The sequence below is a fragment of the Stegodyphus dumicola genome, chromosome 7 (genome assembly GCF_044657685.1).
Source record: "Stegodyphus dumicola isolate Sdum_Otavi_A_Nest chromosome 7, ASM4465768v1".
In the NCBI taxonomy this organism is placed as follows: Eukaryota; Metazoa; Arthropoda; class Arachnida; order Araneae; family Eresidae; genus Stegodyphus; species Stegodyphus dumicola.
Genome location: NC_140774.1, coordinates 204065823 through 204085772, shown reverse-complemented (window position 1 = coordinate 204085772; position 19950 = coordinate 204065823). Strand labels below are relative to the sequence as shown.

At 33.5% G+C, this 19950-nt stretch overlaps 1 non-coding gene across 1 annotated transcript; it reads left to right on the top strand.

The window, feature by feature from the left end:
- The first annotated feature begins 697 nt into the window (after positions 1-697).
- TRNAT-CGU (transfer RNA threonine (anticodon CGU)) lies at positions 698-770 on the top strand. Its single transcript has one exon. It is a non-coding gene; the product is annotated as a tRNA-Thr (tRNA).
- The last annotated feature ends 19180 nt before the right edge of the window (positions 771-19950 follow it).

The window sequence follows — 19950 nt, the reverse complement described above, 5'->3', positions numbered from 1 at the left end:
ATCCCTTAATACAAATATTAATTATCCTAATAAATAAATTAACCAACTTCCCGTTGCCTTCTCTCGACAAACGTCCAGTATCCAACAGAAACATTGAATTTAAAAACTGCACAGAATGATCGCCCTCATTTTTCCAAGTGGCAACAGTGGTGATTTTCAACAGTCAGCAGTCCACTATACAATTGAATGAAAAACTGTTGCCAAAACCTCATTTCTAAAAGAATGAAACTATTCAAAATGATGCGATAAAATCGAAAAAATAAAATTAAAAAAAATCTGATTCGAATTTTGAAAAAAGCGCTTCGAGGTGCACTGGCTCTTGTCTAGATGCACCTATATTTCGTTATTACCTTACGCGCAGTACGAACGAAAGACACACAGACTCTTTCTTTTATTATATGTAGAGATTAGTTAAATTCTACTGCAGTTTTGGAGGATATTTTTGCTTATCGTTTAATGTTATTGATACCGTGAAAAACCGATATTGGAGAATGTCGACAAACCCCGAAATATTTGGCTAGATTCTTATACATTATTGTTGCAGTAAATAAGACTATATAACGTCAATTACATAATTAAATAAGTGTATTATTGGTGTTATTTTCATTTTACGTTCAACATACTTATATGTGCTGTTACTTAAGCATTTTCCTATTTTGGCATATATTAGAAGGTATTTCTCCCGCCTTCTTAGCATGCCTTTGTGGTGTAGTGGTCAGCACGCTCGACGCGTATTCGAGAGGTCCGTGGTTCGAGTCCCGGCGAGGGCATTGCACATTTGCATGTCTCCTGCTTTCAAAAAACCATAATGACTCTACAATATCATAACATGTTTTAATAATAAAGTATGATTTAAAAACGTAACAAAAATATTTTTATTCAACATTCAGCATCAGTGAATGGCGAATGTCGACATAACCTACTGTAAGTGAGAAGTAAGGATATTTAGCAAATATTTCGGACATACACCTAGCGACTCGATGAATGTTGGCATTCACCACAGAATATCGACATTCTCTATATTTCAGTGTTTCACAGGAACATTATCGTTGGGTTAAGGTTATCAAAATAGGCGTGGACATAGCAGTGGCGTAGCTGGAGCTTTTGCCTTCCTGGGCGATATGTAAATTTGCAGCCTCCTTTTGATGTGCATACAGATAACTACAAAAAATTAAAACGGCGTAATAAATAAATTAAACCCTCACATTTATATTTGAAGAGAAACGTTAATTCTAACATTTTAATTTTATGTTATTATTTCGCTTGTTCTTTTGTTTTATTGACGACATCTACTTCATTGCTCCAGTCACTTTAATATAGACACTACAGAAAAATATCTTAAATGGAAAATAAACATTTATAGTTCTTAAGCACTTTTTAAATACAGAATATACATTTATGATTCGCAGACACTTTTGAAATGATTTCTATTTAGAAAATTCTTTTCACATCTCGCAACGCTTACAATAATTGTGTGGAAAGTTCGCAATTTAAAACACTTGGAATATTGTTCTGGAGATTGTATATTAGTATAAATTTCAAAAATTCAAAAGGAACGCCCTTTTACATTCCTGTTTTGAGTCTTTCATACATTTTCTTAATAATCTCACCGTGATCATAATTTAGTTAATATTCGTAATTTGCATTCGAAAGTTTCGACGAAATAAAAAAGATGTAACACAAGTTTGTAGCTGTTGAAATAAGGGGATGGTTTCTTTGAATAAATTATCTAGAGGAAAAATTCTTTTCTTCTCAATTTAATTTTGCATGGAAACTTGGAATCTAATTATTCTTCATCTACGTTTACGATCCCTATAAAATAATGTTTCAGTCGAAAATTGCCTTAAAACGAGACAAACATGATCACATTAGGCGGTGCCTATTGATGCCATAATCTCCAGAAAGGTCAATCATAAGGAAGGAGACCAATGCTGTTTCTTGATTGATGGTTACGTTCGAGGCACACACAAAGATATTAGATAACAATAAACGCATCCTTCCACTTGCCAGATTATATATGTAGGTTATATTTGGCACGTCGGACATCAAAAGATAGTGATGACTCATGAGCATTCAGAACAGAAGCCACCGAACTGAACACGAATCCATTGTTCGGCAAAGGCAGAACACAAAATGACAATCTCGTTGCTGAAGATGCCAACTTTCAAAAATAAATATAAATTCGTTTACGAAGTGTGCTTGGCTTCTAATTCTGGTTAGTGTGTGTGTGGGGGGGAAATGCTGTACTGTGTGTACTTCTAAACCGCGATTCAACAAAAAAAGGAGATAAGATGTTGTGGATAAAAATAGAATTCTTCAGCAAACTGGGTTCGCACAAATCTCTTTGTCGACGAACCTATTTGAAAAGCAGAAGAGATGGTAATATTTCGATTCTTTTTTACAGGAAAAAATGCTAAAATAACAATTTGCATTCTTCGATGCATCTTTGAGGAAGAGTTTCTTTTATCTAATCGTCTGCTGTCAAGCGTTTCGTTTTTCAATTTGGTTTTCTTGTTATAGTATTATCCGATATTACATCATCTGCTTTCCGTAAGTTGTTTGGAAGTGTTGCCACAGATCTTCCCATGAATATATTTCAGTAAGTTAATTTATATTCTTGCAGTACGTTACAGGAAATAATAAAAGTAAAATATGGGGTAGGAAAATTAACCCGAATTGTGAAAATCTTTTCATAAATTCTTTTTGGGATCTCGAGAAATTTTTTTTAATCAAATGTATTTGGTGTAGTGAAATCACTATTTTTATAATATCGATAGAGTATTAAGAACTCACATTTCTAATCGTAATCATAGTATCAATATGGAATAAACAAATTGTAACTTTTACCATTAATATCAAAATTTAATTTTCGTTTAAAATTTTTAAATGATATAATATGTAACAGAAAATGAAGAGTGAAAAAATAAAGGAATAAAACCATTTAGAATCGACGGGTTCCAATAACTTGGAACATTTATATGAATATTAATACATTTTCTGTATAAAACTCATTTATTCCAAATACTTATCGAATGGAACTAATTTTTAAAATAATTTATTTGTTTTAAAAGTTTTAAACACATTTAATCTCCAACTGAACATGGGCACCTCACAACTCGAGTTTTAAATTTCGAATTTATTATTAATTTATTTCGCATTTTGCAGTGGCAATATTGTTCGAAATAAAATGTTTTATCTCCGACGCGCCAAACTGTTGTCATTCGGCAAAATGTTAGATAGTTATTAGCCCAAAGGGCTAACGCCCTTTGGCATTTTGCGTCAATTTACATTCTGCTTGATTAAACTTTCGAACTGTTGCCACCAACTATTACAGCTCTGTATTATATTTAAAGAAAATAAATAAGGAAGAATCTACATAATAAATGTATGTATGTTTCTCGCACTGTGATAAAATAACGGTACCTAGAGCCATCCAATTTTTAATAACATAATTTTCCATAGAATACGGGCCTAATTTGAGTTTGCAATTTGTTTTATTATCGATTTGATATTTTGTAACACTTCAACGAATTTTTGGTTAAAAAACTAAGCAATTTCAAAGCAACCAATGGTACGAAAAAAAACCGCATTTTTATCTCCAGCGCGCGAGACTATATATCGGAAATTCCAAAGATATGTTACCGGTACTGAACTACATCTGATTCTTTTCTAAACATGCACACATTTAATACATTCATACTTAATTCATACAGTAAATGCATTCATTCCGTAATTCCATACATTTTCGTACATTTTTTTCTTTGATAAGACTCAAATTTTGTTTCGTAAAGCATTACTTTTTTTAAAGTTTTTTAGTGGCACTTTTTCAAAATAACATTTTTATTTTTGAGGAATGAGTAACAGCCTTATCATGACCTTTTTTCATTCTTTGCCTAAATGTCATTTCCCTTTCTATAGAAGGCCTAGGTACATTATATATATATACTAGCAGCTTCGCTGCCAGCCTTCGTCTGGCTTTTAAATGTATCGGAAAAATACCAAAATAAATAATGCAAAACAAAAAAGCAACTCAACATAAAATTCCGCGTAGAATTTTACTCTGCAGAACAAATTTATCAAAAAAAATTCAATAAAAATTTATTATATATATAAAAATGGCAATGAAATATGCCAATCTCTTAAACACAGTGACATAAGAAATACGTTGAAAAATTGTTGCCAAACCCATATTTCTAAAAGAATGAAACTACTCAGATTTTTGATGAAATCGCATCATTTTATCAACAAAAATAAGAAAGAAAACTGTTGCCAAAATCACATTGTTAAAGATGTGAGATGTGAGAAGTGTTCTCGGAAGCTTCATTTAAAAACTTTTTTAATAATACAAAATATTATCATTTTTCCAAAATTCTTTTTGTAAAAGCAGTCGCAAGGATGAAAGTTTAACGTGTCCAAAAATCAAAGAAAAATAAACTGTACGTTTTTAAAAATACACTTTTTTAGAAAAAATCCCGTTGAAAAGGTGTTAAGCTCACTTTGTTAAATAAATTCGTATTTAATCGATTTATTAAAATACAAAATTTATTTTAAGTTCGTAAAATAGCTAAGTGCCTACGTTTCATGACGATGTGAAAATGGAGTGTGTAGAGTAAAATCTCGCTTTCCTATAGCCCATTATGTCTCAAAATGACGCAATTTCGTCACAAAACATAAAATAAAAAAAAAAAAAAAATTCGAATTCGAATTTCGAAAAAATCGCTTCGAGGTCCACTGGCTCTTGTTTAGATGCACCTATGTACCAAATTTCGTAGCCGTGGGTCTATTAGCTTACGCGCAGCGCGAACGAAAGACACACACAGACAGACTCTTTCTTTTCTTATAAAATGCCTAGTTATCCTACAGAAAGCCGGCATTTCCTACATTGCCAGTAACATGAAGAAGTCGTTCAGGAGGTTTTTTCCTTTCTGTCCGAAATGGGACAATGAGTTCAGCCCTGAAGTTCACTTCTCTTCAACTGTTGCACGCGCCTGAACCAGGGAGAAAGTCACGACTTGTCTAGAATTAGGTTTCGCATTCGCGGCGGTCACGATCATGAATTAGCCGTTCTCGCTCGCTTTCTGTCATTTTCCTGCAGCCACTTTTTAGAGATTCAACCCCATATTCCCTCATTTTTGTATCTCAGATGTATCTTACCCTTCATTTTTGACAACAGAAACGTCTTCGCTTATGCTTTACTTTCACTAGAGGCATCAACTTCTTAGAGTTTAAACCTGATCATTCTAACTTGCCATACGGCTATTCACGGTTGTAGAAAAAATTTAGGGCGCTATCACGCCACTCACCCGAAGGCGAAAATAAGAGTCTGAGAGATCAGACAATCAGAGCTTTAAGGTGGCGTACACTAACATAATAAAATTTCAGTCATGAAAATCACCTGAGTCCTCACTGAAGAACATATAACTGCTTAATGAGAGATTCGAGATAATAATATCTAATTCTTGAGAATTCAGGGTATGATTATCACGTGACCGGTACTAGCCAATACGGTTGGATCCACAGTGGTAAGCGTGGTGAGTTCAATTATTTACACTTTGTACAAATAACACTAAAAGTCTTTGCCTGTCCAGGCACTAAGTCCATATTCTTAGTAGTAAGCACAAACAAACTAAAAGTCTAAACAACACTAAAAGTCTTTGCCTGTCCAAGCTTTAAGTCCATATTCTTAGTAGTAAACACAAACACGATTCACAAAGATAAAATAAATCTTGGTTAAATACTTGGATAAATACTAGGATTAAATGCTTGATTAAATACTTCAATAAAATGAGATAAGTTGGATAAAACTACAGAAACGAAAATTTCTTTAAACTAAAAATAATTGGTTAGAATTCAGTTTTAAAATGTACAGAGGCTGTTCACACATTTTTCAGACGATGTATATTGTATTCACAAAACTAAATTACATAAAATTCTTGTGTTTTAAATGTTCTATTTGACATCCCTTATTCTGAACTATCTTTCGACACCGCAATTTCCAAGATAATAATGCCTTTTGAAGTGGCGGAAGAGATATTCTATTCCATTCCTCCCGAACAGCTTTTCAGAGTCCTGTTAGGGTTTTGGGACAACTTTTGGATAATGCAGTTTTTAAAAGTCCGAAAGCACAAAAATCCATCGGGAGATTTAGTAGGGATATCAGTGAAGGGTATGGCCTTGATACCAGTTTTTTGTTCCATTTCTTTTAGGAAATGTACAGTGGATTTTGATATGTGACTGCTAGCTTTGTCCTGAAAGAGTCTCACAGATGGATGGCACTGTGGGTAAAGCGATGGTATTTCATTCAGAAAAATTGGCGATAAAATATGTTCCTGATAGTATTTGGAGTTAATCTTGACATTTTTTTGAACTCTCTTTATTTTTAACTTGTCATTATAAGAAAAACCAGCAACAATCATGAATCCCTTAGCAAAACTTTCTTTCCATTCTTTGAACCATGTACTTAAATGTTTTTCTCCCCTTTTATGATAATAAAAAGCTCTTTTTTTGTGACAATCATTTAAATACACCCATGCTTCATCTATTGTGACAATTGTTTTCCATTTTTCTTTGGATATGTGTTTCTCATATAGAATTCCGCAGCGTGTCCTGCGTTGAGCGATATGCTTTGGAAGAAGACGATGCACATTGCGTTTTTTCGCTTTCTTAAGATTTAAATCAACGTTTATCATTTTGTGTACAGTGGACACCGAGCATTTTAATGATTTTGCGACTGTCCTTTGACTAGGGGGATTTTCTTTCAACATTAATCAACATACCTTTGCAATAGTCGAAGATGTCCGTTTTTTTCCTTGGATACTTGTTTGGAATTTTTGTCCCACTTGAGGCTCCAATTTGACGTTTTTTTCCTTTCTTATTGATGATATTACCTATCGAGGCTTTAGATATCACAAAACCATGACTCTCGCATCGTTTTTGGATAAAGGAGTATGCATATTTCTCTTCCGAAAGAGCGTAAATGTAGTCTTCGAACCACTGCTTTGTTAAATTCGCCATTTTGAATAAAAACGAAACTTTCAAGCCACAGACGATAATTTTGACTTTTAAAAACATAGTACAATTGCAATTACTTCTTTTGCAGCAAACGAGTTTTTATTACCGCTTACCAATATCGTCTAAAACATGTGCGAACAGCCTCTGTATATACATATTTACAGCTACCACTTTACATTGTGGTTAGACAGGCTCAAATAATTAAAGTGCCCTCGAAACATATACGAGCTAATAAGTAACTATTCAAATGAACGTTCAATAGTTTACAATAGAGACGGAACACTAATAAGGCACAGAAGGGAGCCCCTCAAGGTTCGAACCTGGGCCCCATACTCTTGAATGTAATGGCCTATACAGCACTAGCACTGGACTTAGGGGATAATGTAAAAATTCAGGCATACGCAGATGACTTCATCCTAATAATCAAAGGAGGGACCAGGCTAAGATTAGAGGAACACGCCCACAGAGCGCTACAACAAATAGAAGAATGGAGCTTAAAATACAAGCTCCGATTTAGCATAGAGAAGACAAAGTTAATCCTATTTCCGAAAGGAACAAAGCTCCACAGATCACCACCCAGAACAAAATGGAAGGGAATCCCAATTCCGCGAAAGATGTCCTCAAATACTTGGACTTTATATTGGATTCGAAGACGACATGGATCCTACACCTAAGTACAATAAAAGACAGGACCCAGATCATGATTAATAAACTTAATAACATAGTCTCAAGGACATGAAATATGAAGGGGCAATTAATAAAGATTATCTACAACAGAGCGATAGAAAGGATGATCCTTTACTGATGTCCGATATGGCATACAGGGATGGCACGGCAAAAGCAAAAATTATTACAAATACAAAGAGGAGCCCTGTTTAAGTATTACGAAAGCTTATGCAACAACGCCGACTTCAGCACTCCAAGTCCTTTCGGGAATATTACTCCTGGACTTGCGAGCAGAAATGGAAAGACAAATCTACAGGCTCATCCATTTTAAGGAAGATACCAGAATAGGAGATCTAACAATCTGGGCACATGAAGTCGAAGAAAGACTTTCAGCCCTTCACACGCACCCAGCAAAAATCTCAAAAATAAAATGGGAAAAAGATCCGCCACAGGGTAAAGATCTCGAAACATATACAGACGGCTCCAAAATGGAGAACAAGGTAGGAGCAGCATTTGTAGCATTCCTAAATAATGAGGAAATCTACAAAGAACAATACAGGCTAAATGACGAAGCCACAGTGTTCCAGGCGGAGGTCTTAGCACTTAAAAGAGCGCTCCTCTGGATAGATCAAAGGACAGAAAACACGCATAGGATATTTACTGACAGCTTAAGCACACTTCAGAGCTTAAATAGTATACAACAAAGATCAAGAAGCATCATTAGTCTAAAAGAGATGATACATACCATAAGGGATAATAAAGATCTCGAACTAAATTGGATTAAAGCCCACGTTGGGAACAAAGGGAATGAGAGGGCGGACGAAGAAGCCAAAAAGGCCACACAAAGATCCTCAATCGACATAACAGTTCCCCTGTCGGAACAGTCGGCAAAATCTAAGATCCTACAAGAAACACTAAGGACATGGCAGGAAAGATGAGAGGAAGAGGAAACGGGCAGAGAAACATACAAGTACTACCCAAGAATATCTCTTAAAAGGCTCAGGGCAAACCATCTATTGGTACAAATATTAACGAATCACGAAAGATTCCCGAGCTACATGTCACGTTTTCACAAGAGACAAGTAAGGTGCGCATGCGGCAGGAGTAGGTCCTTAGCGAACGCAGCCCACTACCTCTACAGATGCCCACAACTCACCAAGATAAGAGTCAAGATACTCCCGAAAATTCCAAGTCCAGAGATCCTAGTTACCAGCGAGCGACATATGGCGGCAATGAGGGAAATCATGAAAGTCATATTAGATCCCTCAAACAACCTAATTGTAACGATGTGAGTCTTACACAACAAAGAGACCTTGCATGGTCAAACTATCTGTTCTGTATATATGTAAATAGCTCCGTAATAATGTAACAATTCTTAATGTACTAATTTTAATGTTAATAATAACCAGTAATTGTAACCTTATTCTAATTATAACCGTTTTGTTAGTTTATATTAATCTTTGTTTTTGTAACTTTTAATATATTAATAAAGTAATTAAAGAAAAGATGGCCCGAGGGCCCAGATAAAACGATTTGTTGGGGACAAAACCTCGGCAGATCCTCCGGTCAGAGAGAGCGCAGTATGGTGCTTGCAAATCTACGAAGAACAAGCAGGAGAGATTTCTCCGCAAAGGCCCTCTCACAATCGCAGATTAGCCGAAAGGCTTCATAGGGACAAAGATAATGACACCAAAAGACCAGTTTCCTCCCGCCTAATACGGAGTGAGCAACCTAAAGCACGGATGGATTGCCAAGGTACACAATGGTATCAAGCGGTGCCAGGTAGCATAACCACCATTCTCACTCCTGCCTGATATGGAGTGAAGAAACGCCGAGTGTCGACGTGGATTCAAACACCACATCTGGCAAGGCGACCGGTCATCAAAACAAACAAAGCCACGCGCCTAATACGGTGTGCTTCCCACAGTTGCGTCATCTGACGCAGGAATGGCGTATAAAGTTTGATTGATTTACATTGTGGTGAATTGACCTAGGTCGTTTCACGACGCTTTCCACAGTGGGATCATAGTTCGTAATTTCTCTCAAAGTATTGACTGGCGAATTCTCTGGTGCTCTGGTGCAACTGAACCGATCATTGACTGGAAATCGATACCTTTAGCTACTTGGAGATCACTTACAGCCATTCATGGACTTCACGTACTCAAACAACGATGAGATTTTTATGGATGACAATGCGCCATGTCACCGGGCCACAATTGTTCGCGATTGGTTAGAAGAACATTCTGGACAATTCCAGCGAATGATCTGGCCACCTAGATCGCCCGACATGAATCCTATCGAACATTTATGGGACATCATCGAGAGGTCAGTTCGTGCCCAAAACCCTGCATCGTCAACACTTTCACAATTATGGACGTCTATAGAGGCAGCATGGCTCAATATTCCTGCAGGGGACTTCCAACGACTTATTGAGTCCATGCCACGTCGAGTTGTTGCACTTCGCCGGGCAAAAGGAGGACCGACAAAATATTAGGAGGTATCCCATGACTTTTGTCACTTCAGTGTATATAAGATGAAGCAAACACAGCACTGATTTTCTGGGTGTGATATAAAATTCCACTGATTGGCGTGAGATATTAAATTTGGGAAACTTACTTTCAATAATGATTTGTAGAACTCCAGTTCTCCAATGGAAGATGTTTTTTGAATAATTTTGGCAGCAGAAAAATTGAAAGTGTGATTTTCGGACCAACAATGTTGAGCAACAGAAGACTTCTGTGTTTCCTTTTTTCTAACATATGCCTCATGTTCTTTGACGCGAAATTTTAAGGCTCTCTTAGTTTGGCCAATGTAAATTAAACCACACTGGCAAGGAATCCTATAAATACCCCAGGAATTCATATCCGGAATGGGGTCCTTGAGTATAGAAGTTGGAATTTTATTGATGGGAGAATAAACAACCCGAAAGTTAAATTTCTGCAAAATATGTGCAACTTTATAGCTAATTGATGGAAAGAAGGGAATGACAACAGAATTTTTATAATCTCCTAAAATAAGAGTGTGGCTTTTAGTGTGTTGAGATGAGAATTTTTTAACTGCTTGATTAATAATGTTGGGTGAAAAGCCCCTGTCAATAGCTATTGCTTTTAAATAATTTAGTTCTTCATCAAGGGCTAGTTTGGAGGAGCAAACTTGAAGAGCACGGAAAACATAGGAATAAAATGAAGCTAACTTTTGTTTAGTCGGATGACAAGATTTAAAGTGTGGTGGAAGGCAAACCGATGAAGGTTTACGGTAAACTGTAGTACTGAAGTTGGATATGTTACGTGTGACCAGAATGTCGAGAAACGGAAGAGAATTAATTGCAAGTCTCAAGTTCAAAAGTGAACTGAATAGCAGGATATGAACTGTAATAAAATTAAAGTATACCTTACATCCTAATTAGGCAATCGCACAGAAAACTCATTAAAGTATAAATATTTTGATTTTCAGTGAATGCAAATACTATTACGTATAAGACTGCTACGTACTCATATTAAAGCCTACCCGTGTTTCCTAGAGCAAGAATTCTATAAGATTCGTGCATCTTGGGGAAGGGCAAGTAGTACTGAACATTAATTTTCACGATAATCTGCATGGAAACGCTCGGCACTTAATCAGACACCTTTTTGTAAACTGATATTTTATTTTTCAAGTACGTACCCGTAACAAACATTTCGCTCTTCTATTCGTGTACATGATCTGCAGTATTAAAACCAAATATCTTGGTCAGTTTTATAAATTTAATTAATATTAACAAGTGTTTCTTTAATTGAAAAAGGAAAATCATTCTACTTTAATAAAATTTCTGCGATTACCAGAATAGGATTCTAAAGTAATAAAACCTGATGAGACTTTGAATATCTAACTTATGTATCATTATAATTGTGCGAAACTTCTTTCGGCATACCGAACGTAACTAAATTATAAATAAGGACACCAGTAAGTCACGAAAGAAAATCATTGAATGATTTTAAGGAGAAAAAGAAATCGACCTCGAATTATCGTAATTTATTTATTGAGCAACCCCTCAATTCAATATGACATCAAAAAATGCAGATTATGAAATTAAACATCTCGATTAATCTTTGTCGTGCGAGAGTCAAATATCTGGTGGCGTTTTACTTTTTATAACGAGTGTAAAAAAGTTAGATTTCGTAATTTTTACTTCCTTGTACGAAGTAAATCACGAAAAATGTCGTTGTGCACCTCTCTTTTTGGTTGCAATCCGGATGCACCAAAAGTACATTATATACCCACTCTGTTTGTTATTCGGCTCAATGAGCTCAGTTTTTTTTTTTTTTTTTTAATTCTTTTATGTTGGTAAACTGTGCATTTTTTGCTTTAAAAATAATTGAATTATATTGTTCTTATCTTCCGATTAAGGTTTTTATGCCTTTAGTTAATCTGCATGCAAAAGCTGTCGAATTATCAACAATTTAAAAGTTGTTTAAGTGCGGCGAAATCTATTTTTTTTATCATAGCAGCCAATTTTCTTTACATTTGAGACTTAGCAGAATAGTGAATTTAGTCTTTCTGCATCTTCAGTGTCTTTTTGCCGAGTGGGACCAAAAGGAAACTTTTAGTTTTGTGCACCGAAAAATATGCCTTCTTGCCCGCTGGCCTAAATTGCTCAAAGCGGCAATTTGCCTAGAAGGGCTAACTAATTTCGTTTTGCCATTTTACGTCGATTCACTTTTGAAATTGTTGAAAATAAAATGATCATGTGATCTCTGGTGATCCTACGTTTGCAATCGTTTGATATCTGTTTCCCGGCAAGCCTTGCGATAAATGTTTATGTAAACAAATATTTAGAATTCGGAATGTAACGGATTTTTTTTTTTTTTTTTTTTTTTTTCTTACTAGATTAGTTTATTTTTATTCTTTTTCTCAGATTACCTGATTAATTATGCTTGGATTATATTTAAGTCTAATATGTTTATGTATGAGATGTGAATAAAAATTAGAGAAACTACATGGTCCGAACGCTTCATGAGAGAATCACGTTTATTCTTTTAGTGTGATATAATATTATTTTTTTGCGATATTGCTGTTGATTTTGTTCAGATTTTTTCTTTTTATATTTTTCCATATTTTTCAATGTTTAATTATTTTTCAATTTTTAATAAAGATATTTAAGGTTTTATGTATTTTTGCCTTGTCGCGAAGTGAGCACTGAATTAATTGAATGAGAAATATACCTCTAATGAAGTTCGAGCAAATAAGCGTAAATGAAATGCAGGAAGAAATGCGTATAATATTCCGTCAAGGAAGAGATGTGGTGTACACATCAGATTTTTTAAATTTATATTAAAAAAAAAAGAGAGAGAGAGAGAGAGAAAGAAACGTAAAACTTTGAGGGATTTAAAACATTTTTGTAGTTGGAAGTGTTATGTCTACGACCAACACTTGCGAAAACAAAGGGTTTTTGTGTATTTTTTTCTTCTTTATGATAACTAGTTTAGGCACACAAACAGCTAGTTAAAAAAAAAAAAAAATAAGAAAATTAATTTGCCATATGGGGTTGTTTTAATAAAGGGGAGGGTCTTTTTTTGCTGTTTAATGTCAAAATCTTCCTTATTTCATTGTTATTTGAGCCGCGTAAACAATGTTTCTAATTTAGATTCAAATGTATTTAACAAGTATTGTTTGTAAAAATGTATTGTAATGGTCAATTTGGCGACGTTACCTGCATTTTTAAAATCGTTGTAGAGAAATAGAATTCGCAGGAGGAAAAATTTTAAACATCAACTCAGTAAGGATGTGTTTTGATTTAAAAATGAATTTATTTCTCAGCTCCTTGTTCTACTTTGTTATCGCCAAATCGAGTTTAAAAATTGTTATTAGTAAATAATATCGGATACATCCTTATAAGTTCGTTTCCTGTTGAGTTCGAAACTCCTGACATCTAAACGTCTTTTTAGCTTTTCGATACGTCAAAAAATAATGCATAAATAATTTATATTACTAGACACTTGAGTTGCTTGATAATAATCAAAATTATTTCAGAAGTTTACTTTGATATTTTTGATTGGTACATGCATTAAAATATTGTCTGCTTGTTCGCTGAATCATAGCAGAGGCCTCTGTGGGTATATACGTAAAAGAAGAGGGCTTTCTTGGAGGACTTTCTGAGGGAAAATGGATCGTATTCATGGTACAGGAAGCTCTAAAACGTTTCCGTTCCCGGGGTTCACCGCAGGCCTGACTTATTCCTACTCACAGAGTTGATCATTGACAGAACACAAAAATGTATTTTCATTTATGATTGCGGGCTATTAACGAACATTTTAAAGTTTGATGTTTCCGTGCAATTGTGAATGTTGCTAAGTGACATTTCACTCTCTTTCTAATAACAGTAGACTACAATGTAATGGCGGGGATGATACATAGAGCTGTAATACAATATAATTTTAATTAGTCTTTAATTATTTTAGTAATACAATATAATTTTAATTAGTCTAGTATTCTGCTTTGGCGACATTTTTCATACGCCAACAGACTGCTTTGAATGCGTTTGTTTATATATTCTTTATATGCGTTTGCTTATGCGGACATGTGCGAAGTAGTAATGTATGTTAATACTTGGTAATGTTGATGTAACACTGTGTAAGAACTGCATAAAATTATGTTTTTTTGGGGGGGGGACATGAATGACTTTATTTTATCCCCTTTTCTTGCATCCAAATATAACAAATATGTTTACTTTCAATCACGTATTTTCTTTCTTATATCATGTTTCTGGCATTTATTCCAATATTAAGAATTTGTTAAGTATTAAGAAACTAGAAATTATATAGCAGTTAAATTTCAAAACTTTAATAGTTTTAAGTTTCTTTTTAAGACTAATGAACATTATTTAAATTTTATCTTCTAAAATTATTTAAAATAAGTGCGACTACATTGTGCAACGTGCATAATATATATATATATTTATATATATTTGCTATATATATATATATATATATATATATATTTGCTAGTAAAAGGAAGTCTTAATTTACCACCTTTTAGTTTCATAATTTAATTATTTACCACTCTCTTTCTTCCTTTTAACTTATATCTGCTATATTGACATTCATTTTTAGTTCAATTAATTTAATATCTTTCTCACTTTGATTCGCCTACTATGTAGTTCTCTGTAATACACCGTATTAACATTAAATTTCCTTTTCGTATTAATATTAAATTTCCTTTTTGTACTATTTTCTGTTTTCACTCATTTTTCTTATGTTATCTATTTTTTTTTTTTTTTTTTTTTTTTTTTATTCTGTCCTAAGTACTAAATAAACCTTCTTTTTTATTTATTTATTTTACATATTTATTTTTTAGTTTGTTATTAGTTTATTATTTATTATTTAGTTTATTATTTAGTTATTAGTTTATTATTTAGTTTGTTCTCTCCAGTTTTTTATTTAAATTTTGTAGACGCCGAGGAACATATTACAAAATATTATTCTACAGCATGAAAATTATTTAAATTTTAAAAATTAAAATTTAAAATAAAATTTTAAAACAAAGTGTCCAATTTTAGGGAAATTAATAATTTTGGCTGGTGTTTATTGATCTAACCTCTTCTGCAAATTCAACGGCAGCTTCTGCGAAATGACATCTTTCCAAGTTCGCATTTCGAACTAAGAGAAAAGAGAGGAAAAAAATCGCCAGTCATGGCGATAGTACGCCAAAGTCTGGGTTCAGTTCCATTTCATGCCCAAACTCCTGCAGCTCATTCCTGTTCCGCTTTTTCACCCGGTTTTGAATGGCGATACTCCGTCTAGTATATAACAGGTCTATGGGATGATATCGACAGCAGTTCAACCAGGAATGTGCACTGCGCCAAAAAAAAAGGGGGGAAGGACAGTTCTATATCTCCTGTCTCAAGGTTCTTTAATATACTAAGGTTAGGCCAGGAACGGAAAAAGCGTGCCATTGGTTGCTGGTAGTGACGTCACCCGGGAGACAGGACGCATCGGCCGACGCGTCTGCTACATGATTTTGGTAATGGAAAAAATGTAAACTAAAGCAAAATGATCATTTTATATGTGGTAGATACACCGGAAATACCGGGTATATACTTTCCGATTAAGTATTTTGTTAAAGAAAATGTTTATTTTATGCATAGAATTCGTACGAATGCTGAAAATAATTATAAACATTAAATTCTTTTCGTAAAGGGAAGCCTTAGAAAATGAGAAACGATATTTAAGTTAACTAAGGGAAATAAATATTGTAAAACAAGGTATTTTTCAATATTTTTTCGTAGTATTGTTTGCACTAAATAAATTTTGTTGAACAGAACACATGATGGCATAACTGCTAAGACCATGGTAAAAACATAATAAAAAAGTATTGTTCTATTTATTTTCATTGCTCATGCACTTTTTTTAATACAAAAAATGAACTTTGACATTCCATGAGAAAGATATGATCGTGATTTTCAGTTTAATTTACATATCTCAAGCAAAAATATATATAAAAAGATTTGACTTAACAAATTCATATTTAAATACCATAAAATTCTACAAATTTCTTAATATCCGTCATTATACTTTTAAATAGTATACTTATCACATTCTTTTTAAAGTGAAAAGTGACTTCATACTGATTCACTTCAGATTTAAGCAGAAGTGCATATTTTTTCAGTATAATCTAAAAGTACTCTTATAACCCCTTACACTCCCAAGATTTCTATATAACATTTATCCTGACGTGATTATTTGCTATAGTAAATAATCTTCGATATCGGCATCCTATTCTTCCTTCCATACATTAAAAATGGAACAATTAAAATACATTTTCTTAGACATATACGCATAATAATAATAATAATAAACTTGCCATACATCTTAGTTTCAGCCCACCAGCAGCTGAGCGGTAAAGTCGCTGAACACTGGTAGTTCGGTCCGAATCCCGCGAACGGGCTGGCTGCATGGGCGTTTTCGTGGTTTTCCTCATGTGTAATGTGTATACGAGCCAGTTTACCTGAGAAAGTCCTCCAAGAAGGCATCACACCTATTACGCAGATAGCCCTAGTGTGCTTTGCCATAATTAAATACACCACCACATCTTAGTTTCAATTCAGCCTGTACACAAATTAAATATTTTTAATTACTAATGTATTTTTATCAGGTTGTTTCTTAAAATACTTTTGTTATACTCAAAATATGTGTTCAATATTAAATTATTTTTCTTTCTCTTATAATTAAAAACAAGTTATATGGAATCAAAATTAAAACATATGCAGCAGTTAAATAACACTGAAGAGTATCTACTTACTCTTTCGCTATTTGTATTCTAGCATTATACACAGATTTGTTTTCCTTCAGAGTCAGCTATGTGTAAGTTCACTTAGTTATATCAATTAAATTACATCAGACATATGCATCAGTTAAACAACATTGAAGGAAATATGTTGCTCGCTCATCGATGTTTGCATCATAGTGTGGTCGAGAAATTGTTCTTTCTTCTGAAGCATGTATCAGTTTACTTAGTTCTCAATGCTTAACCCAGACATTGCTTCAATACATAGAATTACTTTTGGGATGTAAAGAAAGTAACCAAAACATGTGAATTAACTTGGATAAGCGAATTTATCAACTAATCATTCAGGTAGTCACTATTGGTAAACACGACACTGAGATTAAATATCTCGCTATAAGTCTACTTCATAAAAGGAAAATTATGATAAAATGAATAGCACATATTCTGGCATTTTCGATGTTGAAATTATCTGCTCTTTTGCAGCGAATAGTCCATAACTTACGATCACTTGGAAAACGATGGTATGTGATGCCTTGACTTTTAGTTTTCCTTCTATAATTCTGACACAACGCTATAACACAACTTGCCATTTCCGACTAGGTATAAAAGCAAATTAACAACACAAATCAAATGTATCCCAGATCAAATGCAACGAATGTAAACAAACGCCGAGAACTAACGACTGTCACCCACATGACGTCATGCGCAGGTGGCATAATTTTCTCCCTGCACTACGCATCGCTCTTGGGCCCCCCCTGCTCCTGTCTTACTTTACGGATTGATGAAATTCAACTTGCGTTTTTCATATCTCGAAAACGCGTCTTAGGATATGCATTAGATTTATGTATAGCGTTGCTCTAATATAGGTATTTTAACACAAAAATCGGACTTTTTCTGAAATGAAATGCTTTTTTTTTTTTTTTTTTTTTTTTCTCCCATATTTCGGTTTTACGACTCCAATTATGCCAAACTGCCAAACTTTGTAAAAATCGCACGAGTAGTTTTTCAAAAAAATTATCTCTCAAAATTTTAGCTCTTCGATGTTAATTGAATTTTGATATATATATTTATTAACATAAAAATACTCTTAACGATTAATTTAATTTATTAACAGTCTTTGAGCAATTTAATTTGATTAATTAGAATCATTATGTAAATTAAATTAGCATTAGCATCAAGAATAGTACACGTCAAGTCACAAAGAACTATATTTATATTATTCATCGAGTTCGAGAGTTATTTTTACGATTTAGTGATTTCTTTTTAATGGATGATTTAACGATGTTTGTGTTTTCCAGATTACATTCACCGTGTCCACAATCCGGTCTTTGTTTTCGAAATCATCGATCGCAGACATATATTTGCAATTATAAAAGTGCTTTAAAAGACAGAAATATACGTGTTTTGGCATTTTTAAATTTTGAAAAAATACGAAATCTAGGTCCTTATATTTATATTTATTAAACCTGTATACTTACTTAAAAAAAAAAAACCTGATGTGTACACAAGACTTCCTTGTACGGAAATTATATGCATTTTTTTCTTGCCTTTCATTTAAAACTTATTGAATTCAATTCAATCTACTTCGTCGATAGCGCATAAACCACAATAGAATAAATCCACTCTTTAAAATTCATTATATTTGTTTACTCATAGCGACACTTTGGCACTAGGTTCACTTAACAGCGTTACATATCGTTCATATTATAACTCAGAATACATATAAATTTATATCATTTGAAGAATTAGCGAATCGTTGCCACATGCTCTATTCAAATATTATAATAAATCTAAAATTATATAATTAAGCAAACAAATATATGTAATGTATGTAACAAATATATGTAATGATGTATAAAAGAAATTAAGCAAACAAAATAAAAAAGAAACAGTTTTCACAGACGATTCAGTATTTCTCATTCAATTAATTCAGTTCTCACTTCGCTACAAAACAAAAATACATAAAAACTCAAAATATCTATATTAAAAATTACAAAGTAAATTTGAAACACTTATTTCCTCGAATAAATTCCAGAATCGATTGAGCATGATTTAATTCGCAATAATAAGAGAAGGCCTATCTTTGTTGTTGCGAAGCTTAGTTTCTCTAGATTGGCAACAAATCCGCTATTTTGCCAAGTTTAAAATGTAAACAAACATGTCCGCCATCGCAAAATTCATTAGGCTTAGCCGCAAGTAAACAACTTTTAAATTGTTGATAACTCCACAAATATTGCATGCAGATTTACTAAAGGCATAAAAACCTTAACCGGAAGATAAGAACAACATAATTCAATCATTTTTAAAGCAAAAAATGCACAACTTACAAACATATAAGAGTAAAGAAACTGAGATTACTGAGCCGATTAACAGAGTGGATATATATACATAAATTTATATACGTTTGGTGCGGCCGATTGCAAACAAGATACGAGGTGCACATGTTTATAAAATTTTTCGTGCCGTCTGTACGTACGTGCGCCACGAAAAATTCTCTTTAGAATTCATTTAAAATCAGTTTTATAATTTTTTGGGGGGAAAGAGTCTTTTATTCTGTCCTTGCGTACCGATGTCGCGCAAAAAACATCGTTAAATTGCATTCGATAGCGGTCAAAATGGATATTTTCGTTGAAATATGATGCCTGAAAATTTTCGCGATTACTATACCTAATTTTTACTTCGTACAAGGAAGTAAAAACAAACAAAAAAACTATAATTTTAAAATGTTGGATTTAATATTTTTCTTCAAAAATAGGAGAGTTTTAATTTATTTCTCTGTATGTCATTTTGACATTTTTACCGTTTTTTATTTCTATATCGAGAGGGGCATCAAAGTCAGGGACTGCCTCGAATGGCAGAGTATTGGACCGCTCAAGGCGGCAATAGCTCTAGCTAACCACTGGCCATACACAAATGGAAGAGTCAAATGTTTATATTTGCTCGTAACTAAACTGCAGAAAAAATGTTTTCTGATGTTAGTAGATTAAATGGCAAGCATTTCCATGCATATTA